This window comes from Crinia signifera, unplaced genomic scaffold (assembly GCF_055691185.1).
Source record: "Crinia signifera unplaced genomic scaffold, ASM5569118v1 HAP2_SCAFFOLD_175, whole genome shotgun sequence".
Lineage (NCBI taxonomy): Eukaryota > Metazoa > Chordata > Amphibia > Anura > Myobatrachidae > Crinia > Crinia signifera.
The window spans coordinates 225,790-250,974 of NW_028142068.1; the positions used below are offsets into that span (position 1 = coordinate 225,790).

Sequence of the window (25,185 nt, forward strand, 5' to 3'; positions counted from 1 at the left end):
GTTTGGGGCCTGTCTGGCAGCCCAGGCCTGCTTAGGTTTAGCCTTTGCGGGCTTACGGGCGGGGGAAGGCTTGGTAAAGGGTTGACCTCTGGCCTTGCCCTGGGGGCGAAAGAACCGAAAGGCAGGCCTAGACTTCTGAGGGAGGGCCGTTGGGAGGCATGCAGTCTTGGCTGCTGCCAGAGAGGCTACTATCTTATTAAGTTCTTCTCCGAAGAGAGTTTCACCCTTAAAGGGTAGTAACTCCAGGGTCTTTTTGGACTCTAAGTCCACTTTCCAAGGCCGGAGCCAGATGATGCGGCGTGCTAGCACAGAACTAGCTGATGCCTTGGCTGCTAGTGTGCCAGCATCCGACATGGCGTCCATTATAAAGGAAGCAGCTTGCTTGATATGGAGGATACACAGTTTAGCATTTTCAGATGCATCTTGCGCAAGCTCCTCCTCCAAGGTCTGAACCCACGGAAGAATGGCTTTGGCCGCCCAAGTAGCTGCTATTGTGGGCCTTTGAACTGCGCCAGAGTATGAGAAGGCGGCCTTAAGAGCCTGTTCCAGGCGCCTGTCAGTCTGGTCCCCTAAATTGGAACCAGATGAGACGGATAGAACCGAGGGCTTTACCAGTCTTGCAACATGTGGGTCCACCGAGGGTGGTATTTCCCACGGCTTGCAATCCTCTGGAGGGAGGGGGTATTTGTTTAGAACCCTCCGCGGAATGCTGGTCTTTTTGCCTAGCTCCTGCCACTGATTTGTCCAGATTTCCGTTAGGTAATCGGAATGAGGGAACTGGGCCTTAAGAACCTTTTGCTTTTTAAAAACATCCTTAGTCTTAGCGACAGGCTCCGGCTCAGGGTCATACAATAGGACCTCCCTGATAGCATGTATCAAGGCTGCCACATCAGGAGTCTCTGCCTGAGCAGCAGGAGTATCCATGGGCAAGGGGTCATTCTGATCATCCTGTAAATTGAGGAGATCATCTGCATTATCAGCATCCTCATCTCCCCCATCGCCCCCATCATCAGTATCGGTGTCATCCCGTGCATCTGCTAGCAAGGGAGTCAAAAGGGAGCTACTGGGCTGTACCGCCTGGGGCAGCAGCTTTTGCATAGCAGCCGTAGTCTGCTGCAGGGTCTGCACCGTGGTTGATAGGGCATCCACCCAGGGAGGAGGGGGCTGGACTACGGGGGGAGCAACAGTGGCAGGCAAGCGATCCACCAGAGTACCCAGTAATTGTTGGAACGCTGCCCATGGGGGTTGTTGACCTGTGGCAGTGGACTGCGCAGGGGACATGCAGTTGACACACAGGCCATCCCGAACAACATCCATATCAGACAGGCCTGCAGCACAGCCCTTGCAGGACAAGAGTACAGGAGATTCTGTCTGCTTACGCCCTCTTTTAGACATGGTGTACAAACACACTGACAAGGAGAGCTGACAGTGCACAATAGGATAAATCCCTTAAGGAAACCCTAGAGCGATATCAATGAGAGCTGTGACCAATGAGGTATTCCTCAACAACAGAAGTGAAAGGACAGATCACTGGACAGAAGTAGTGAGAAAAATTTTCTAGCACAAGTCACACACACTCTATAGTCAGAAATAGACTACTTCACCCTGTGTCAACCGCTTGACTCTATGGAGAAAAGTGGGAATAAGGGTGGCTGTGAAAGAGGCTACTGAACCTGTAGGCGATTTCATAGGGGAGAATGGTGCCCGCTCTCTGGAGGTGCTGAGGAGAAATGGCGCCTGACCGAGAGAGGGGGGCGGGCACCGTAAAGGCGGCCAATGGAACGGCAGATCTCTTAGAGAAATGGCGCCAAGGCCGGGGGAGGAGGCTGCAGGCCCGACGCCGCCTCCCCTTGCTGGACTTCCCCCACCGGGATGTTAGCATTGATGGGGACCCCCCCCCCCAGCCTGCGCTAGTCCCCGGTGGTCTAGTGGGGTCACGGGCCGCGGCCTGCACCCACGCCAGCTGCCGCGAGCGTCTCCCCCGCCAGCGCGGCATGACAGCGATTTGTGCTCCAAGTGGAGCCTTACCTGTCCCTCTTGTTCCAGCCACGCTGTCCGGGGGAGAACGCTGGCGGTGCTAGGCGTCGCGTCCTCCCCCCTCGCCGAGGTCCTTCCTTGACGCGCTGTCATCAGAAGGAGCCGGCGCCGGGAGGGTGATGTAGCCGCTCGCTCCGCCGTCAGTGATTGACGGCGGTGAGCAGCCTCAGCCGCAAAGCGGCTTTTTGCCGCTTAGGCGGCAAATTCAAAGTAAAAATAAAAATGAAAAAATAAAAATGAAAAATAAAACCTTAGTGGGGTTGTCTCAGAGAGGCAACCCCCGCTGATATAAGGTGCGACTGCTTCCTGCAGGCACCAACTAAAAACTGGCTAGATGAGCCTGGAGGCGGGGCTGTAGGGGAGAGGGCCCGGGCATCCTGGGAAATCTTTAAAAGCTGCGCTGATTGGTGCCTCGGACCCCCTGGATCCACCTACAACCCCGATGTCCCCTGTGGGACCCATGGACCCTGAAAAGGAAATATACATTGCTGGCACATGCCAGCAATGTATATTTTAGTGGCATCACTGCCCACCAATGTTACTTACAAGCCAGTAATATATACATTGTTGACACAGGCCAGCAATGTATATATTATGGGCACCACTGCCCACCAGGGTTAAAGGGAGCAGGAACTGGGCGGAACTGCGTTCCATCAGTTTTATTTTGGAGGTGGAATGGTTCCGCCTCCGTCCGCATCGCTAAACAGCTGACAGCCGGGCAGAGCGGTGGGAAATCAGGATGTCTCAGAGAAGGTCCATCCGTCCGTGGCGTAGCTATTTTAAAATTATGTGCCAACTCACGGCTCGTGAGCCAATCAGAGCTCGCGGGACGGCACCAAATGAGGAGCTGCCAGGCCGCGAGCACCGATTGGCTCGCAAGTCATTTGAAATAGCCGCACCACGGATGTTCTGAGACATCCGGGTTTCCCACCGCTCTGCCCTGCTGTCTCCTTTCCCACACAGTGCACACCTCTGGCACTGGGCATGTTACCCCTGGCACTGAGAATGTAATACCTGGCAATGAGCATGTATGTAAGCGGCACTTATGTGGCATAATAAAAAATGGGCATTACCATGTTTGGCATATTGTGAAATGGGCATTACCGTGTTTGGCATATAGTATAATGGACATTACGGTGTGTGGCATAATGTGTAATTTGCATTACTGTGTGCATTTCTGTGTCCCTGACCCATAAAGCCATGCCCTAAAATTTTTGGCACAAAATGTTCAGTTTTTATTAGGTGTTGGGTTGTTTTGCACTGTGGGGCATCATTTGAATCAGGGGTGGTATTATGTGGCCACGTTATTCTTTTCCTGACAGTGTGGCTGTGACATAATTGGGGGGGGGGGAAGAGTCAGGGAAGCAAATTTTTCCACTTTAGGCACTGCTGCGCACTAATGTATAGTGATAATAGTTATTAATGTAAACACTGCTGGAGCAGACCAGCAATGTATATGAGACCACTGCCACTGGCCATCAATGTATATTTTTATGGCGTTAATGTATACACTGCTGGCGCAGGTCAACAATGTATATGTTACCACCGCCACTGCCCCCCAATGTATATTTTGTTGTGGCGGTAATGTATACATTGCTGGGGAAGGTGAATGGATTTCTCCCTACGTGCACGGTGGCAAATTAAATGGTAGTTGTGCACATGGGCGGGATTTTGCCCAGTCGGAGCAGAGTCAGGTAGCGTTTACCTGTTTGCTGGGCTCCGAATATACACAGCCCAGCGATCAGTTCTGAATCAGGCCCCTAGAACAGAAATGCACTGAATAAAATGGCCCCTGCTCCCACCCTTGGAATACAAACCCTGCCCATTATGTAAATAGCCTTTTATATGAAAGATTTTCAGCAAAGTCTTTCACCTCCTGAAAATCTCTTGCTCTTTGGGGAAAATAGCTCAGTGTGTACGCACTACTTTGGTGACAAATATATCTTTCAGAGATTTTGGCAAAGTCTTTTGAAATGAAAATCTTCAAGTGTGTATGGGCCTTAACACTTGGCTCAAACAAAACGTCTACACAAGTACCTACCTCGGGAGGTTTGGAGCAGATGCCGACGTCACCACAGCAGATAGGGAGGAAGGTGTTGAGGGCTGCGGAGATTCTGGGACTCTTGGAACCCTTCCCATTCGGTACCAGATGCCCATACTGTTCAGCTCCCTATCCAGGAGACATACACAAACACATGAGTATATAACTATATTAGTAAGGCTGACTAATGTGGTAGCTCAACATCCTAACAAAAGAAAAATGGGATATTTATGCCCTGAGGTAACGTACTCATGGGCCTAATATGTTCCTCTGTAATGCAACCAAGCACATAATGGACACATTAAATACAGGGATTGATCTGTATTGGATATACATCTTGATTACCAATGGCATTTCACCATAAAGGAAAGAGTCAAATCACTGAATGTTTTCTGAACATCGCTTGGCTATGTCTGGTATATCAGCCACAGAAAGATTATGAATAAACATTGTTCTATAATAATGATGCACGTTCCTCATTTCCAGCTACCCAATGTGTACCCAGCATAATATCACAAGTGTTCCTTCTAAGCTTCTGTTACAGGGTGCTGCACCCTGCCCGTTTTTAAAACCTCAAAATGCTCCCTGCCCTTTTTGTGTGTGGCACTCTGCGCCCTTGCGCTGCCCCTCACCTCGTTGACGTGCCGCTGAGAACTTTCGGTGTGTGCCATCATGTGTAATGGGTATTACGGTGTGTGGTATAATGTGTAATGGCCATTGTGGTGCATGGTATAATGTGTAATGGGTATTACATTGTGTGGTATAATGTATAAGAGGCATTACAGTATATGCCATAATGTGTAAGAGGCATTATGGTGTGTGGTGTAATGTGTAAGAGTCATTACAGTGTGTGCCATAATGTGTGATGTCATTAGGTCATAATATGTAATGGACATAGCTCAGTATGACAATGTGTAATGGGTATTAGGGTGTGTGGTATAATGTATAAGAGGTATTACAGTGTATGCCATAATGTGTAGCTGTCATTATGACAGAAAATGGAATGGACATAGCACAGCATGACAATGTGTAATGGGTATTACGGTGTGTGGTATAATGTGTAATGGGCATTATGGTGTGTGGTATAATGTGTAATGGGTATTTTGTTGTGTGATATAACGTGTAGTTGTCATTATTACAGAATATGTAATGGACATAGATCAGTATGACAATGTGTAATGGGTAGTAGGGTGTGTGGCATAATGTGTAATGGGCATTATGGTATTTTGTTTTAATGTGTAATGGGCATTACGGTGTGTGGTATAATGTGTAATGGGCATTATGGTGTGTGCGGTATAATGTGTAATGGGTGTGTGGTATAATGTGTTTTCATTGCGACAGAATATGTAATGGCCATAGCAGAATATGACAATGTGTAATGGGCATCATTCTTATAATTTTTGCTGTTTCTGATGTAAATTTCTAGTATAAAATGTGCTCTTTCGATTGAAAAAGTGCTCTGCCTGATGGTCAGCGCCCTGCCCTAAAAAAATCAGAGTGTGAACACTAGTGGGGTATTGCCAGCAGCCACTTTACGGGATATGGTCGTATTGTCGACACCACTTAGGTCGACAGTCATTAGGTCGACACCGTTGGGTCGACAGGTGGCAGGTGGGGTATGGCCAGCAGTCACAGTAACATATACACAGAGGGGTATAGCCAGCAGTTACAGCATCGTATACACAGTAGGGTTAAAGCCAGCAGTCACAGTAACGTATACATAGAGGGGTATGGCCAGCAGTTACAGTATCGCATACACAGTGGGGTTAAAGCCAGCAGTCACAGTAATGTATACACAATGGGGTTACGAGCAGCAGTCACAGTAATGTATCCACAGTGGGGTATGGCCAGCAGTCACAGTGGAGTATGGCCAGTAGTCACAGTATGCACAGGAGTCCAGTAGAAAAAAAAAAAACAATTACAGCAGAGTGCGCAGCGGAGCATGCAAAGCGCAGGCTTCCATCCAATATAATGGCGCAGAGCCGCAGTCGCACCGAATTCTGTGGGATGCAATTCTCTGGAGAACCCAAGGCCGGGAAGATGGCACTGAGCCTCGTTGGGGGATGTGAGTGTGGCGGAAACGCCCATTGTTCGGAGCATCTCTTTTATTTGATATGTTTGTTTGGCCCCATCACACACACAATGGTGGCCCCCACCGTAATGCCCATCACACATGATGGCCCACACTGTAATGTCCATCACACATGGTGGCCCACACTGTAATGTCCATCACACATGGTGGCCCCCACCGTAATGCCCATCACACATGATGGCCCACACTGTAATGTCCATCACACATGGTGGCCCCCACTGTAATGCCCATCACACATGATGGCCCACACTGTAATGCCCATCACACATGATGGCCCACACCGTAATGCCCATCACACATGATGGCCCACACTGTAATGCCCATCACACATGATGGCCCCCACTGTAATGCCCATCACATATGATGGCCCACACTGTAATATCCATCACACATGATGGCCCACACTGTAATGCCCATCACACATGATGGCCCCCACCGTAATGCCTATCGCACATGATGGCCCACACTGTAATGCCCATCACACATGATGGTTGTCCACACCGTAATGCCTATCGCACATGATGTCCCACACTGTAATGCCCATCACACATGATGACCCACACTGTAATGCCCATCGCACATGATGGCCCCCACTGTAATGCCCATCGCACATGATGACCCACACTGTAATGCCTATCACACATGATGGCACCCACTGTAATGCCCATCGCACATGATGACCCACACTGTAATGCCCATCGCACATGATAGTGGCCCACACTGTAATACCCATCACACACCTTAACAGCGACTACATATGATGGCACATAAGAGCCTCTTACCTACATGCTCATTGCCAGGGGTTTCTTACTCAATGCCAAAGGTTTTATGCTTAGTTGCCAAGAAGGTTTCATGCTCGTTGCCCAGGAGGTATTATATCCTTGTTACCCAGAATGGGAAAAGCAACCCCAGCAAGCCCTCCTGTCTGTGGAGGGAGGGCTTAGCCGGCAGGAAGAGCTGACAGCCACTGCTAGCAGAGAGCAGCTTAGCGTTGTGGCGGGGGGGGGGGGGATTTGTCACTTTAAAGAGCTGCCATGCCGCTCACTTCTCAGGACTTCAGCAGTGGTAACAGCATGGGGGACGGTGGCGGGCTACATCTGTAACAACAGACACACAGCTTTCAGCAGAGAGCTCATCAGCGTTTCAGTGCATGCAGGGGGGGCGGATGAGAAAGTTTGCAACGGGGTGTCAGCGCACCAGGGGGGCAGCGGAAGGGCGCAAAGTCCCAGACACAAAAAGGGCAGGAACACTAATTTCTGTGTCCTACGGATGACAGAAGGAGGGTGATATGGTCAGATGTATCTGCCTTCACCGTGGTTCGCAACAAGAGGATTAGCGCAGATTTTGACCCAACTTGAATAACTCTGCAGCTCTTAAGGCCCCCATCTGCTAGGGTGGGGAATCGCCTGTGGTACCCCGCCAACTCACCCGGCAGCTGCTACGTTCAGTTCACAAATATTTCTACCCATGCATGTTGCCCCTTCTTTATATAAACACCTCTTTCTACACTTTTATGAAAACTCTTCACTACTGTATAACCGCAGCTCACCGTTACCAATTCTAAACAGTCTCTTGTTACAGTACATCTTCAGTTGTGACACCTGTCAGTATCACACTGACCCCAGGGGTTAATAAACTGCTTTCTGTTCTACCCTGATACTAGTAAATCCCCTTAACTCCAATACTGCTCTAAAACAAACAGTCATATTTATTGTGGGTTTTATTACTGTTTTAATTCAGCTCATCCTGGAAAAGGATTTGCGAGTATTTATAACAGTGTCTTGAGAATAAAACATTAATCTGGTCATGCGAGGGGACGCGGACACCTGTGAAGCCCGCAAGGACACGCGGATACCTGTGAAGGTGTCCGCGTCCCCTCGCGGGGCTCGCTGCGCTCGCCACGCTTCGGGCTCGGTGGCTCGCTGCGCTCGCCACACTATTCTATTCTCACTCCACGCCCTAGTGGATAGTAGGGCATGAAAAGGTCGGAGGACGCGTACCGCCGCCCCTCGCGGGCTCGCTGCGCTCGCCACGCTTCGGGTTGGCGTTAACGGTGGTGGGGGGCCATGAAACATTTATTTTAAAAACATATTGGCCAATTTCACATTGTAATTTTATTTTAACATTGCTGTCTATGGAAATCGGGTCCATCGCGTCTTTTAACATTACTGTCTATGGGAAATCGTGGGCATCGCGTCGCGGCCCCTTATAACGGCCACGACCGACGCGATGCCCCCGATATCGTGTCTTTTAACATTACTGTCTATGGGAAATCGGGGGCATCGCGTCGCGGCCCCTTATAACGGCCACGACCGACGCGATGCCCCCGATTTGGAGCTAAATCGTGGGCATCGCGTCGGTCGGGTGTCCTTAAGTTAACCAAACTTAAGGACAAAATCGGCAGCCCGGATAACTCACAAGTACCGAAATATCTCACAAGAAGCATTTAGGCATAGACACGCCCATAGGTTTATTTATTTATTAACAGTTTCTTATATAGCGCACACATATTTCACAGCGCTTTACAGAGAATACTTGAACATTCACATCAGTCCCTGCCCCAGTGGAGCTTACAATCTAATCCCTACCACACACACACACATTCCAGGGTTAATTTTGTTGGAAGCCAATTAACCTACCAGTATATTTTTGGATTGTGGGAGGAAACTGGAGTACCAGGAGGAAACCCACGCAAGTATGGGGAGAATATACAAACTCCACACAGTTAGAGCCATGGTGGGAATCGAACCCATTACCTCAGTGCTGTGAGGCAGTAATGCTAACCATTACACCATCCATACTGCTCCATGTGGAGTTAGACACGCCCTTTGGGCACTGTGTGACACGCCCCTTACAAAGGCGCTTGGCGCATCCTACTGTAATTTTCCTGACTGTAGTTTTCAATTGGAGGGAAGTATGTTGTAACCACAAAGAAAAGTGATCTACATCAGATTCATAGACTAGTTAATAGTACCCCTTTTATACCAAAAACGCCAGGTCGCATCCGGGTTTTTGATCCCTGCTTCAAGCCGGGTGTGACCCTGCGTTTGCACCCTTTTACACCACTGTCGCATCCCCCCTGCCGCTTGGAGATTATGTCATCTCCGATCGCCGCCGCCAGGACCCGGAATACTGGGCTGGGGGCAAGCCCAGCACTAAGGTAATCTGCTGGGCTGCCCCCAGCCCCCGTCCACCCCTTGTCCGGGAGGTGAATGGATGCCGCTCACAGGCATCCATTCACCTCCTCTGCTACTGCTGTCTGCAGGGTATAGCAGACAGCAGTGCAGGCTGCCTGTGCCCCCCCCCCCCGTCCAACCTGCGGACACTGCACCGCGCCCCCCCCGGGGTGGCCCTTTCGGACCGCACCCGACTCGGCTGAAATGATGCGGAGGGGTTACAATGCCTTTTGTTATATTTATTGTGGCACAAACACTCTGGGAAACTGTATATAGGAAAGTAGTGTATGGCGGCGGATGCTGGGAGTAGTTGTATAAGAACTGATAGTGTTAGCAATATGGTCGTATCGTTCATTAGACCCCACCTACTGTATGTGACTGCCAAAACTGGCTTACGCTCTAAAGCAGGCATGTACAACCTGCGGCCTTCTAGCTCCTGTGAAACTACACATCCCAGCATGTCGCTGAAACAGACACGGCCATTTTCATTGGCAATTGGAATCATTATATAAGGCTTGCTAATGTAATTTAGCAGAGAATTTCACCAACCAATTTTTTTTTTATTTTTTTTTTTGACAGCTGTATCCACCCAGAAAGCTACGAGCTCTCCTTAAACAGAACATTATTCCTGGTTAAAGTACCAACATCGGAGTGTACAAATTGGTTGTTTTTATTCTTGTGCCCTGCCAATTGCAGGGAGAAGGTAATAAACAATGGTAGCCTGGGTGATGCTCACACAAAAAGAACGATTTTGCTTAAACCATCCTGATTCTTAAAATGTCTGTAATTTTTTTAAATAGTCCAGACACCCAGTCGTTTGGCTATGTGCTTTGTACCAAACAGTACTCTCACACAGGTACCAGCTCTGTATGTGTACCCAGTACAGATACAAGCCTTGTACTTTGGTGTACCCAACTTGGCCTCCGAGTGAGGCAGAGACCTGTGTCACATGTAACCTCAGCATAGCATGTGACACAACACAGTAACAGCACAGCAAGAGCTGTAGGCTTTCCTCTGTATGTGTACACTGTAGCCTGTCCTCAGAGTAAGGCAGTGACCTACTGTATGTGTCACTTGTAATCTCAGCATAACATGTGGTACAACACTAACAGCAGAGCAAGAGCTGTGGACACTAACAGCACAGCAAGAGCTGTGGCTGCTGCTGCCCTTGGTATGTGTACACTGTATCTGTACACTGTAGCCTGGCCTCAGAGGAAGGCAGTGGCCTCTGTGTCACCTGTAATGGCAGCCGAGCATGTGTACTGACAGCCCAGCAAGAGATGTGGCTGCTGCTGCTGCCCTCAGTATGTGTACACTGTATCTGTACACTGTAGCCTGGCCTCAGAGTAAGGCAGTGACCTCTGTGTCACCTGTAATGGCAGCATAGCATGTGTACTGACAGCACTGCAAGAGTCTGTGCACTGTATCTTACAATGTAACAAAACTGCAAGAGCTGAAGCTGCCCTTGTCCTCTGTATGACCCTGCTGTCTGCAAACTCTTCCCCCAAATCTGCATGTCCACTCTGACTCTGTAATAATGTTAGGGACACCATCTCTTTCTGTAAGAAATGAGGGGTACAAGGCAAAGAGACACTTGTAAGGCTTGCAACTCCAAGCAGAGGCTACATAAAAATCTCCCCTTGTGGCCTCTGAGGACAAAGGGGACATCACCTCAGTGATCTGAGGAGGCCAGACAGGGCTATCCCTATGGGATGATAACCCAGGGTTAGATGCTGTCTATCACAGTGTTCTCAGATAACAGTGTAAACTGAGTTGTACCTTTCATGCAGGTTACTCTCTGCAGAGCTCTGGAGATAGAGAGATAGAGAGATAGAGAGAGATAGAGATAGAGAGAGAGAGAGAGAGAGAGAGAGAGAGAGAGAGAGAGAGAGAATAGGTAACCAGAGATAGAATCACTGGACAGGAGAGACAGTATAAGGAGATGAGCTGCCACAGGCCATAAACAACACCATGGTATATAACACAGGGGTGCTATGACCTAATTTACATACAGCCCAATACTGTCCTACCATGCTCTAAACCCCACTGTCTGATATCCCAGAACTTGGGGGAGCAGCTGCAGCCATAGATGCAGTTACTGGGAGACTAGGACATGCTGGAGCACAGGACTCCCTAGCAGCAGCAGTCAGGAGCCTCCAGCAGCATGCATGGGGGCCAAGCATATTAAAATGGCCGCCCAAGCTGCGTTTTAGCTGGGGAAGCACCTGGTCACTGGGAGCAAACCCCGCTGTACGCTCCCCACCCGGTTAGCTCCGAGTAGGGATCGTGACGCAAGCTGCATCACTCTGGGACAGAGGTCTCAGGAGCCGGGGACCCTGGCGCAAACCGCAAGCAGTGGCGATGGGGTCCCCCCCGCAGCTTCTATGGCGCGCTTTTCAGGAAAAAGACGCGCTGTTTACACCGCCCATTGCCCGGACTCCCCTGCTAGCGGGGAGCCGGGATATACATACCCTGCCTGCTGGCCGGCGGCGGTGAGGCTGTGCGGACTGAGGCGCGGCCGCATGCAGCGGCGTCCAGTCACTCTGGGACGGCGGTCCCAGGAGCCGGGGACCCCCGCGCAGACCGCGAGCAGTGGCGCTGGGGTCCCCCCGGCAGCTCCCGCGACGCAGACAGGCAGTCGGCAGAAGCTGCCTGTCTGTCCTCAATGTTAAAAGGTGTAAAAACAAACATAAATGAAATAAAAATTTCTATTTGCCCTAAGAGGACAAAACTGTTGCACCCAGCTCCCCGGGCACATTCTAAAGGCCCATACACACTTGACGATTTTCAGCTGAAAATCGGTCAAAACAGCCGTTTTGAGCGATTTTCGGCTGAAAATCGCCCAGTGTGTATGCCCCAGAGATTGCCGACTAGCGATGATGCGCGCTCCCGCATCATCGCTAGTTAAGTGGTTCATCTGCTGGTTTTACCAGCAGATGTGGCGATGATGGATGGTTTTTCATCCATCATCGCCATGTGTGTTCGCCAGCCGGGCTGAAAGATTAACCACTTTCAGCCCGGCGGACCGCCCCGCTGCCCCCCGCCGCCCCGCCCCTCGCCTGTCATAATACTCACCCTGCAGGATTGGTCCGCGCTGCCCCGCTCAGTCTGCTGCTGCGGCTGGATGCTGCAGAGCATTGCTCCCCCGCCGTCCTCCTGTTCTCCTGGGTCCCAGAGCTCTGCCGCACGGCCACACTGACGGACACGCTGACGCCCCGCCCCCCTACACCCTGCTTCCTCTGCCTCACTCTGTCCTGCTCCACACGGAGCACCACTGTCCACCAATGTTTTCATTTTTAAGCCAGTAATATATACATTGCTGGCATGTGCCAGCAATGTATATATTAATGGCACCACTGGGCACCAATGAGATCCTTAAGCCAGTAATATATACATTGCTGGCATGTGCCAGCAATGTATATATTAATGGCACCACTGGGCACCAATGAGATCCTTAAGCCAGTAATATATACATTGCTGGCATGTGCCAGCAATGTATATATTACTGGCACCGCTGGGCACCAATGAGTTTCATAAGCCAGTGCCAGTGGGCACCAATGATGTTTGATTTATTAGCCATTAATATATACATTGCTGGCACAGGCCAGCAATGTATATATTACTGGCACCACTGCCCACTAATGATATGCATTGAACAGGAGTGCTATGGGGACAACTGTCCCGGGCCCCGCCGCTCTGACAGAGGGTAGGGTCCAGGCAGCTTTATCCTCAGCACCCCCGCAGTGCCAGTGAGCCGAGCCGCTGCAGCCAGCAGCAGCAGAGACTCCGTCGCCTGATGTCAGATGCCAGCGTAAAGCTCAGGAGCGGAACCACTAACTCATCCGTGTTCCACCGCACTCCCCGTGCCCGTGTCCCATCGCACCCCCCCGGCATCCCACCGCACTCCCATCACCCTCAACACAGATGCCGACAAAGGTACGGGGGGGGGGGGGGGGGGCAGACTAAAAATCAGTCCCAGACCCCAAAATTCCTAGTGGCACTGAATTATTAGATGGCCCTTGCTCCCACCATTGGAAATCAAACCCGCCCATTATGTAAATAGCCTTTAATATGAAAGATTTTCAGCAAAGTCTTTTGCCTCCTGAAAATCTCTTGCTCTTTGGGGAAAATAGCTCAGTGTGTACGCACTACTTTGGTGAAAGGTATATCTGTCAGAGATTTTGGCAAAGTCTTTTCAAATGAAAATCTTCTAGTGTGTATGGGCCTTAAGACTGCCTGGGATGGGGAAGTAGAGGGGAGGAGTCAGCCACACTTGTAAATTTCTTAAAGTGCCCATGCTCCTAGTGGTCGCCCTCTATTCCCCACTGTAACTCCAGTGCCACCTAGTGGATGAAGGAGAAAACTCTTCACTACTGTATAACCGCAGCTCACCGTTACCAATTCTAAACAGTCTCTTGTTACAGTACATCTTCAGTTGTGACACCTGTCAGTATCACACTGACCCCAGGGGTTAATAAACTGCTTTCTGTTCTACCCTGATACTAGTAAATCCCCTAAACTCCAATACTGCTCTAAAACAAACAGTCATATTTATTGTGGGTTTTATTACTGTTTTAATTCAGCTCATCCTGGAAAAGGATTTGTGGCATTGAGAAAACCTCTGCGAGTATTTATAACAGTGTCTTGAGAATAAAACATTAATCTGGTCATGTAATTATAATTATGGTCAAAATAATAGGCAAAATCAGTGCTGGTGGCTGCCAATCGTAAAATATGTGATAACAGAAGTGAATCACTTGCCTCACCACATAATTACTTTTAAGTACGATATAAACAATCAACTAAATATATATTTTTTTGGCATTTTTCAATAAAGAAACTTTTAGCCTAGTGCTGCTGTGAAAAAAATTCTAATACTCTCTCTAGGTCTGTGGGTCCCAACCTCGGTCCTCAGGACCCCCCAACAGTCTGCGTTTTCCAGGTCACCCGGCAGGTGCACTCATTATTCACTGACACATTTTAAAAGATCACAGGTGGAGCAAAGTATTTCACCTGTGATCCTGCATGGAGGCCTGGAAAATGTACAATGTTGGGGAGTCCTGATGACCGAGGTTGAGAACCACTGCTCTTGGGTGTTGGGATTTAAAAAAAGTTTGGGAACCACTGTCCTACGCCATACTAGAAAGATGTACCGAAAAAGTTACTTGCAGCCAATCAAGCAGGTCTGAATCACCCTCTACATTTAGTTTTCTGTACTGTTGCTGGAAGTCTGCATACTTTTATTCAGGCAATGTATGGTTCTATCTATATGGTGCTTTGAAATAAAAATCATTCTTTAAAAAAAAAAAAACCTTTCAAAAATTCTATAGACTTAATGTTCTATAGAAATATCTCACAAGAAGCATTTAGGCATAGACACGCCCATAGGTTTATTTATTTATTAACAGTTTCTTATATAGCACACACATATTTCACAGCGCTTTACAGAGAATACTTGAACATTCACATCAGTCCCTGCCCCAGTGGAGCTTACAATCTAATCCCTACCACACACACACACATTCCAGGGTTAATTTTGTTGGAAGCCAATTAACCTACCAGTATATTTTTGGATTGTGGGAGGAAACTGGAGTACCAGGAGGAAACCCACGCAAGCATGGGGAGAATATACAAACTCCACACAGTTAGAGCCATGGTGGGAATCGAACCCATTACCTCAGTGCTGTGAGGCAGTAATGCTAACCATTACACCATCCGTACTGCTCCATGTGGAGTTAGACACGCCCTTTGGGCACTGTGTGACACGCCCCTTACAAAGGCGCTTGGCGCATCCTACTGTAATTTTCCTGACTGTAGTTTTCAATTGGAGGGAAGTATGTTGTAACCACAAAGAAAAGTGATCTACATCAGATTCATAGACTTGTTAATAGTACCCCTTTTATACCAAAAACGCCAGGTCGCATCCGGGTTTTTGATCCCTGCTTCAAGCCGGGTGTGACCCTGCGTTTGCACCCTTTTACACCACTGTCGCATCCCCCCTGCCGCTTGGAGATTATGTCATCTCCGATCGCCGCCGCCAGGACCCGGAATGCTGCGCTGGGGGCAAGCCCAGCACTAAGGTAATCTGCTGGGCTGCCCCCAGCCCCCGTCCACCCCTTGTCCGGGAGGTGAATGGATGCCGCTCACAGGCATCCATTCACCTCCTCTGCTACTGCTGTCTGCAGGGTATAGCAGACAGCAGTGCAGGCTGCCTGTGACCCCCCCCTCCCCCCAACCTGCGGACACTGCACCGCGCCCCCCCCCGGGGTGGCCCTTTGGGACCGCACTCGGCTGAAATGATGCGGAGGGGTTACAATGCCTTTTGTTATATTTATTGTGGCACAAACACTCTGGGAAACTGTATATAGGAAAGTAGTGTATGGCGGCGGATGCTGGGAGTAGTAGTATAAGAACTGATAGTGTTAGCAATATGGTCGTATCGTTCATTAGACCCCACCTACTGTATGTGACTGCCAAAACTGGCTTACGCTCTAGAGCAGGCATGTACAACCTGCGGCCTTCTAGCTCCTGTGAAACTACACATCCCAGCATGCCTTGCCATAGTTTTAGCACTCGCTAATAGCAAAAATATTGCAAGGCATGATGGGACTTGTAGTTTCGCAACAGCCGGAGGGCCGCAGGTTGGACATGACTGCCCTAGAACAGTGGTTCCCAACCCTGGTCCTCAAGTACCCCCAACAGTGCACATTTTCCAGGTCTCCACACAGAATCACAAGTGATATAATTAGCTCCACCTGTGGATCTTTTAAAATGTGTCTGAATAATGAGTGCACCTGCTGGGTGACCTGGAAAACGTGCACTGTTGGGGGTACTTGAGGACCACGGTTGGGAACCACTGCCCTAGAATGTCATGTGCATGATCTAGGGATCCATCGTCTTGGACAGAGATAAAAGAAGAAGATTAAGAAGCATTTAGAGCAGTTTCTGTTGTTTTACAGCTGCGCTAGCATAATGCCGGGAGATGATTGCTTGGTTCTTTGTCAATATCCTCTCTGGGAGAAGCAACCGCAGGCCGCTTTCAGGGGGTGTGGTGGAACAGACTCAACATTAGACCCCGCCCCCAGCCAACTTATACTGTAATTTGGCTTCTAATTGTGGTTTTACCTAACATTTACTGACTACCGGTACTCTGACAAGGGAGCGAGCGCAAAGAAGCCCCGTGCAGGTTCGGTGGCTCATCGGGCATTTAGCAGTCGGGATTCCAATGTCGGTATAGTGACTGTCGGGGGGCATCCGGTTCTTGTTATCATCTTTGTGCTTAATTCAATCTTATCCTCATTAGGGTGGCAATCCCGGGATTGGAGTTTCCAATCCCGGGATTTCGGGATTAGACTGCGCATGCGCAGTCTAATGCCGGGCAGCGTCTGAGCTAGTGCTCAGACGCTGCCCGGCTTCTCCCGTCCCGGGCAGTGCAGCTCTGCGCAGCGTGACGACGTCAGAGGTCACGCTGCGCAGGGCACACAACAGCCGCCGCCTCCTCATCTGACTCCTGCGCTGACCTCCCGCCGCCCGCCCTCCCACCCAGCCTGCATTCTCCTTTACCCGGACCCCCAGACCATCGACCGACAAAGGCTACAGCCTCCCGCAACACACGCCTGGCTACTGTATATCCGCCCGGCCGCACCGCACCGCAACTGTAAGTAAATATGCGGGCGGCCGGGGCGGGTTTTTGTATTAGGGAAGCCAATCCCGGGATCCCGGGAATCCCGGGATCGGGCATTTTTCAATCCCGAATTCCGGGATTGAAAAAATGCCCCGGGATTGGCAACCCTAATCCTCATGTATGTAACCCGAGAATGGGAGGTTTATCAGCTGCATCATTATTTCTCTTTCCTCCACTAGGTGACACTGGAGAGTTACAGTGGGGAATAGAAGGGCGACCACAGGGAGCTTGGGCACTTTAGAATAAATTAACAGTGACTAACTCCTCCCCTTCTACTTCCTCTCCTAGGCAGTCTTAGCATGTGCCCTGCGGGAGCTGGGCGCATTGTTAGCTCACTCTTGGGCTTTTCTAATTTTTTCTTTATTTTTCCGGATTTTTAAGATCTACACAGGCAGATAGTCCCTGTCCCTATCTGCCTGCGACGAGGGCGCTGCTTGCAGCTTGCCTCCAGAACCTGGCTGACAGAACCACCGTTCCGGGGTCCCCGGCGCCGCTGCATGCAGCGCGCCTCGCGGACCGCAAGCCTCGGCGCGTACAGCAGCTACAGGGGTAAGTATGCCCCCGGGTCCCTGTTAGCAGGGAACCAGGTGGGATTGCTCTAAAAGCGCGTCTCAGTACTTTGAGAGTACAGCGCGGCTCAGTTCTGTGAGAGTACAGCGCGGTCAGACAGGCAGGTAGTACCCTGCCCTACCTGCCTGCAAGGGGACCACAGTAACAGAGAATCCGGTCGCCGCTGCATGCAGCGTGCCTCGCGGACTTCCTTCAGCCACAAGCATGGCAGGGATACGTATACCCTGGCTCCCCACTAGCGGGGTAGCCAGGTAGATGCATTGGCGGTTTATCCAGCTGCAACTATAGCATAATAATAGAGTACAGTATTTTATTTTCTTTGTATACTCTATTATTATGCTATAGTTGCAGCTGGATACCAGCATTAAGATCTCCAAGGGATCCATTTGCACACTTTTGTACAGTTTGTCAGTAAGACCGCTATCCGGAGTGAAAACTTACATTCACTATCCATTTACCTAAGGGTATGTACATTCTCAGTATTGAAAAAGTAACTACTTAATTGTGTATATACTAAATTAGTAATATGGCCTTTCTCCACCACCTAGAAAGTTACCCCTGAGGAAGTCATTTTTTTTGACGAAACGCCTTGGGAGTTTTTTCCTGATTATATCGATTCGACCAACTGACTGCATACAAGCAAAAATGTTTTTACTTTGTTTTTAAATTAATTGTATTAAATACTGTTGTACAGTGACCAATCGATATATTTTCTTGATCCTTCTGGTGGTGGATCTCCATAAAATAGTGGCGCGTCTTCTATCTTTTTTCTTCTATTCCCCACTTCCCCTGCTAACAGGGGGGACTGACAGAGTGCTGCCCAATCTACTTTATCTAGCGCATTGAAAGGGTACCCCACTCTTTGTTCTATATATATATATATATATATATATATATATATATATATATATATATCCGGAAGGGCCGTCACTCTGGACTGAAGTGAGCTGAGATGTGTAGCTTGCCCCGGTGCCAGCTTTCAGAGGGCAGCCACAATGAACTGCCCACAGAATACTATGACGAAATGAATGGGCACTCGAGGACTCACAAATGCTGGTGAAATCAAAAGGCCGTGTTTATTCGGGGGCCGGACCCCCGTCGTCAGGACAAAATGCAGACAGGGTGAAGTACAGAATAAAGTGCAAGTGCATGGGTATTTATAAGACATGTTAACAAATAGGCGCTAACTTACCCCCTCCCTGTAGCCGTCCCCCACGAGCATCCACAGGCCGGTTTCCGGAGTACTGCGCACAGCAGTGACGTCACCACGTTCGGCGGCGGCCAGCTGACCGCGCGTCATCACGGTCGTCATCCCGCGGTGACGTGGGTGGGCTGGGAAAGAGATTGCAGCTCACATTAGCATGAATACAAGTATCGTGCTACAGAAGTCATAAAGCAACAAAGGCATCCATACATACACAAAACTTCAGAGGATGCAAGTGAATAAAAAATGCAAAAAAACAAGTGGACATGACCATATTATGACTACATAGTGACATCTAGTGGCTAAAAATGAGAAGACATATATAATAAAAAACGAACATTTAAAAAGGGTATACGTATAAAAAGATAACTGCGTGCGGCCCCGAATTGGAGCCGTACTGGGCAAAAGTCAAAGTGCATATGCTGGGTGAGGTGCAAACCCTATGGCGTGAGTGGTTTAAATGCAGGGAGAAATACTGAGTCCCTGCTGGGTATCTATAATAAGCAAAAACAGCCCTGTGTGGGGTGATGCAGCCAGCATCACTGTATGCGCATAGCACCAGAAGCCAGAAATTGCAACAACAGAATGCCAGCATCTTGTATATTATATGTTATCCTGGTGTGTCACCTGGACACCGATAAGGCTGGGGGACTGGTGTCACACAGTGGGATGACAAGTACCTTTAACAAGGGGGAGAGAAAAGGAAGAAGGAAGACATGATTGTGTGTTAGTGGACCAAAATGGTTACAAAAAATTATGTAGGCCAAGTGTGTCATTAAGGCCTTTAGGGTGTAGTGTGTCCATTTTGTAAATCCACTTGGACTCAAGCTGCAGAAGCTGTTTGGAACGGTTGCCACCCCGTATGTGTGCCGGCACGTGGTCTATGATCTTATATTTGATCATTGCCATGTTATGTTTGGCCTTGGCGAAATGCCTGGTCACTGGTTGCTCCCCTGAGCCAGAATGAAGGGCTGCCCGTATGGCACAATCGGTCTTGCCGATGTAATGTATTCCACATGGACAATAAATGATGTAGATAACAAATTTAGTCGTGCACGTGAGGGGCCATCTGATTTAAAAAAAATTTACCCGTATAGAGATGTGCAACTTCGGTGCAAGCTGTCACGAAGCTGCATGTTGTGCAGCCTAGGCACCGGTAACAGCCCATTCTGGTGGGTCTGATTTGTCTAGAAGGGGTGTCAAAATTTGTAATCTCGGTCTTGACCAATAGGTCCTTCAAGTTTGGGCCACGCTTGTAGCTCGGCATCAGCTTGGTGTCTTTGAACACCGGTAGCTCGGGATCCGAACGCACAATTTCCCACCAGTTTTTTACTCTGCTGGTGGTTTCTCGGCTGGCAGAGCTAAAGTCATTAACCCATGGAATACATGGCTTTATGACTGTAGGTGTTGCACCTGTGATAAGAGTGATGCGCTCACACGCCAGAGCCCTGGCCTTGGCTTTAAGTAGGCCCTGTCTGGGGTAGCCTCTGTCCTCGAACTTCTGCTGCATGATGTCCAGTTGGTGATGGGTTTCAGAGTCGGTATCAGTGATCCTGCATACTCTCAAAAACTGAGTATGGGAGACTCTCCACCGTGTTGCGTGGGTGCGAGCTGTTGTGTCTAAGTATAGTATTGCGATCTGTCGGTTTGACATACAAAGAAGTGTGTGTAAATCCCAAAAATACAAATGTGTAAAAAATAGGCGTATTTCTGCCTACGAATCCATTTTGGTACATTTCCCCCGATGTATACATAGTATATATATACACGCTATACTGCTGTTCTGTTCTCAAAGACAACATGAAGCATATATATCACTTGTGGAGCCGATATTTATGGTACAACACGCCCCTGTAATTCTCACATTCATAGAGATCCCACAGCACATCTCCCCCATGTGTTAGAGCCTGACATCTCCGATTTACAAACATGATCATTAGCGATCAGTTTGACCGTGTTATTATTGTATACAGAGATCCATATGTAACACACCCGTCCGGATCCCTGTGTTAACACCATACAATTGTCACGCTAGATGCGGTGACATCTTCTTCACATCACTTCTTAAACATTGCTCGGGCAGTAGTCCCGTTGCATCTGAAATTTACACTTCAAACGTGCACCATTTTTTAACATTGTTTTACTGTTTTAATGTAGGTTATTTATGTGCCATTTATGTGTTGTTATAGGCAGAAGCCAAACCCGGATCCTGGAGCGGAGGTTGTCATACAGAAGTGGGCGATACGGTGGGGTCACCATAGCAACCCATCTACAACAGAGGGGAGCGTGATGATGCAGTGAGGCTCCGCCCACTGACATCCGCCCGCACCGGAAGCCGCACTGGACGCAACCGGGACGCTCCACGTACGGGAATGGTGAGTATGCACATGCTGTATGTATTTAAATGTTTGCTGTGTCACCCGCACGCGTTGTACACCTTGACAGTCCCCGAAACGTCGGTCACCTCCAATAAACACATTGTTAAGCCCACGGAGTGCCGCTGCCTGCTTGGTTAATTCCTTAGATAGATAGATACCAGAAAGAACCCCCACTGGGGGAATAAACAGCACTCACCAGTCTGTAGTTCAATGGAGGTACAACCAGGAGGTAATCCAAAGTTTATTTTCTGCAAGAGAGATCTTCTGACGTTTCGGTCCCCGCTGGTACCTTTATCAAGGCAGCCACTGTGTCAAATAGTCGCAACTTAAATCTGTGTGGGAAGGGGGATATATAGCCTTTGAGTATAAAGAAATATAAAAATATATGATACAGCCAGTACAGGATATGGCGGGTGAGCCAGTGACAGGGACTATAGAGAGGTAGGGCAGGGGGATCAGAGGCGGTCCTGCAGCGATGCATAACCCACAACAGAGAGAGCCGGCACGGGGAAGGGTGATCCCTGGAGAGGACAAGGGCCTGTGCAGTGCTGTGAGCTGCTGACCTGTAAGGAGCGGAGGCTGCGCAGCTGTGAGACCAGGAATGGCGCCAGGAGAGCCAGGCTCCTCCAAGTCCCCTACTGCTGCCACCTGCCAGAGGGAAGGGAACCGCGCTGCCCCCACTAGCTGCCAACCACAGGAGGAGCCCCAAACCCGGAGAGAACAGAATGATGTGTGCTGCCGAGGTGTCCTACATAGTGCCTGCCTGTGGAGGAGCCGAGAGGGTGAAGACTAAAACCTCAAGGAAGAAGGTGCTGAGGGGGTAAATTACCTGGGAGCACACCCAGCCGGAGGATTCTCCTGAAGTTGCTCCGAAGAAGATAGAGGATGCAGCAAGTGGAGACCAAGGTGCGCAGGCACCGCGGAGGACACCCGCTCTCGAGGAACCAGGACTGGAGGACATGCAAAGGACCCCTAGCTGGAGACCTGTAGAAGCCCCCTCAGTGGTGCGGAGCTGCCCCTAGAGATGCCTGCCCGAAAGTAAGTTAAGAACACGATGTAACATCAAGGACAGGAGCTGCTCAGAGGACAGGTGACAGCCCAGCGGAGGAGAGGATAGAGGAGGATCCCCAGCCTGATAGGAGCCGGGGGTGGAAGCAGAGGCCGACCCAGAACAGCACAACAGGCGGAGCAGAGGACGACCCAGCACCTCCTGCTGCAGGAGCCGAGGACACGGGACACAAGGCAGACGTCAGGCTCATGGCAGATGCTGTGCGGCTGTGGTACAGGTATATGTGCGCTGTTGTGTGTTTATGCTGGGCGTTATGGGTAATAGAGGAGGTTTCTTTTTTAGGATGTCGGTATGTGGTAGACTCGCTAGTTATAGGATGTGTAGTATGCTAGGGTTTGTGGTTATAGTGGATGTATTTGTGTATGCAGGGCACCATTTGCGGATGTACTAAAAGGATGATCACAAAAAGGGATGATCGGGATGATTGCCTGCAGTTCCTATTCGCACCACTAGATGTCACATTTTTTTTTACTTCAACTGAGAATTTGTATGTTGGACACTGGTTGTGTATCCTGGACAGTCGGTAGAATAGGTAATCAGCGCTCAGTATCATTCTGTGGAGTTTTCGTAGCTTCTTAAAAGAAGCTGTAAGCGCTGCACAGGGAGGCCAGGCAGCGTCTCCCCTGTGCACAGTGAGCTGACAGGACGCGCTTCTGTCAGCTCCTGCTGTGCTAGCAGTGTGAGGATTCACTAATGAGAATCCTCACACTGTGCCTACCTAGCTAGTGTAAAAGTTAATAAAATAATAAAAACCCTAACTAACTCTACTCCTTCGGCTGCTCCGGCAGCCCTTTAGAATAGCACCCACTCCAGTGGGCACCTAACACGAACTGAGGAGTCTGGGATGCAGTAGGGGAGGAGCCTACCCTCCAAAAGCTTTAGGATAGGTGCCTGGCTCCTGCGGACCCTCCTACATCCCAATGTGAAGCTGTGTCACCAGGACCATTGAAAGAGAAAAGTATGTGCTGCACATACTTTTTGTACTTGCTTTTCATCGCATTGTATGCACAACGCATGTACAAGGATGAATGCGATGCGTGCTATTTAAGCTCAAAATGCACGCCCGCATCGAGACGTGTATGGGCACCTTAAGTCAGAGAGAACCTGAGAATTCTGACTGGGAAGTGCAATTAACAGGTCAGATGTGGACTGCTGCTTTGAAGTTGGATATCTCCATTTCCCCAGGGCCGATTTTAAAAATTCTGGTATCCCTGGAAAAAGGGGATCCTCAGCTATCAGAGTATGGCCCTTATACACCTGGGGCCCCAGAGCAAGTGCCCATTAAGCCCATACGAAAAGACCGCCCTGGTCCCGGTTCGCTGACGTCATCCGGGGGCGATTATGCTGTGTACACACGGGGGCGATAGGGGCTGAAATAGCTGGGAATATGGTTGCTGAGCGACCATATTGCCAGTGATTGGAGTGTGCACCAGCGATAAATCGCCGGGTGCGCGCTCCCGTTTTCACAAAACGGGACACTGGGCAATATGATTGCTGATATGATTGCTAGCAATATATTGCCAGCGATCATATTGCCCCGTGTGTACGCACCTTTATTCCTAACAATTTTGCTGCACCCGTCATCTTGAAACGTGCACATGTCCCTTTGTTGATGAATTTACAAGACTGCCTAATTAGAGCAATAATTGATATTTGCGTGGAGATTAATAACAGTATTACAGACACACATGCTATGACCGATAACACACACGTAACAGACTTATTTTAATTTTTTTTCTAATGCACTTTATTTCACATTTATCACTTTTCACTTATGTTTTTAATATTTCGCTGTCCTTAATAAATGATTCAATAAACATCATGTTTTAGCCAATTCTCTGTTTCTTGGGTCACTTTATTAATGTACCTATAACATTAATCAGAACATTAATATATGCTAACCTAGACTGCCCCTTGTAGGAATACTTTATCTTTCTTTGCTTCCAAGTCTAATACATATTCCTGGGTGCGCCTCCCCCATTACCAATTGATACTTAATATAGTAATGCAGGGGTGAGATAGCTATACCAATTACAGGCCGTTCGGATTGATAGCCTCTATCTATTAACCTGTATCAGCGATATCAGATGGTCGACAGTCATCAGGTCGACATACTGCAAAGTCGACATGGGTCTAGGTCGACAGGTCATTAGGTCAACATGGTCTAGGTCGACTGGGTTTTTCACTGGATTTTTGGGGTTTTTTTTGAGCCGACATGTGCCGACAGGCGGAATTTCATGCCCTACCATCCACTAGGGCAGGCGTTCCCAACCACGGTCCTCAAGGCACACCAACAGTGCAGGTTTTAGTGATATCCAGGCTTCAGCACAGATGGATTAATCCAAATCACAGGTACTAATTAAGACACCTGTGCTCAAGCCTGGATATCATTAAAACCTGTACTGTTGGTGTGCCTTGAGGACCGTGGTTGGGAACGCCTGCACTAGGGTGTGGTGGGAGAATAACATAGAGTGCCAAGCACAGCCAGACATGCGAGGGGATGCGGTGCACTTAATCCTGTGTCCATGTTGACTGTGTCGGCATTCGGGTAAAAAAAAAAGTACAAAACCCTATGTTGAGCTAGACCATTTTGACCTAATGCTTTTTTGGACCAAATGACCTGTTGACCTTGACCCATGTCGACCTTGCAGTATGTTGACCTAATGACTGTCGACAATCTTTAGGTCGACCATATGATCCTTACCTGTTTCAGCAAGGGGTGTGAGGCCAATTTCTCTCTTTCTCTCCAGGGAATGGAGAAATATCTGTGTTTAGAGCCAGACTAGAATCACGTCTGCCCGCAGACAATAGATCGGGTATCATTTTTTTATTTTTTTTTATGTATGTTTGACAAAGGCCATACACTTCACTGGAGGCGAAGATCCGCAGACGAAGGCCAGAGCATACAGCTAATTGCTGCCGATCCTACTATTA

General features: G+C 49.1%; 1 long non-coding RNA gene across 1 annotated transcript; it reads right to left on the bottom strand.

Annotated features, from left to right (window-relative positions):
• Positions 1–4,077: 4,077 nt before the first annotated feature.
• LOC146053720 (uncharacterized) lies at positions 4,078–21,448 on the bottom strand. Its single transcript, XR_014467756.1, has 3 exons — positions 21,379–21,448; positions 18,793–18,932; positions 4,078–4,207 (listed from the first exon to the last, which is right to left on the bottom strand). It is a non-coding gene; the product is annotated as an uncharacterized LOC146053720 (long non-coding RNA).
• Between the last annotated feature and the right edge of the window lie 3,737 nt (positions 21,449–25,185).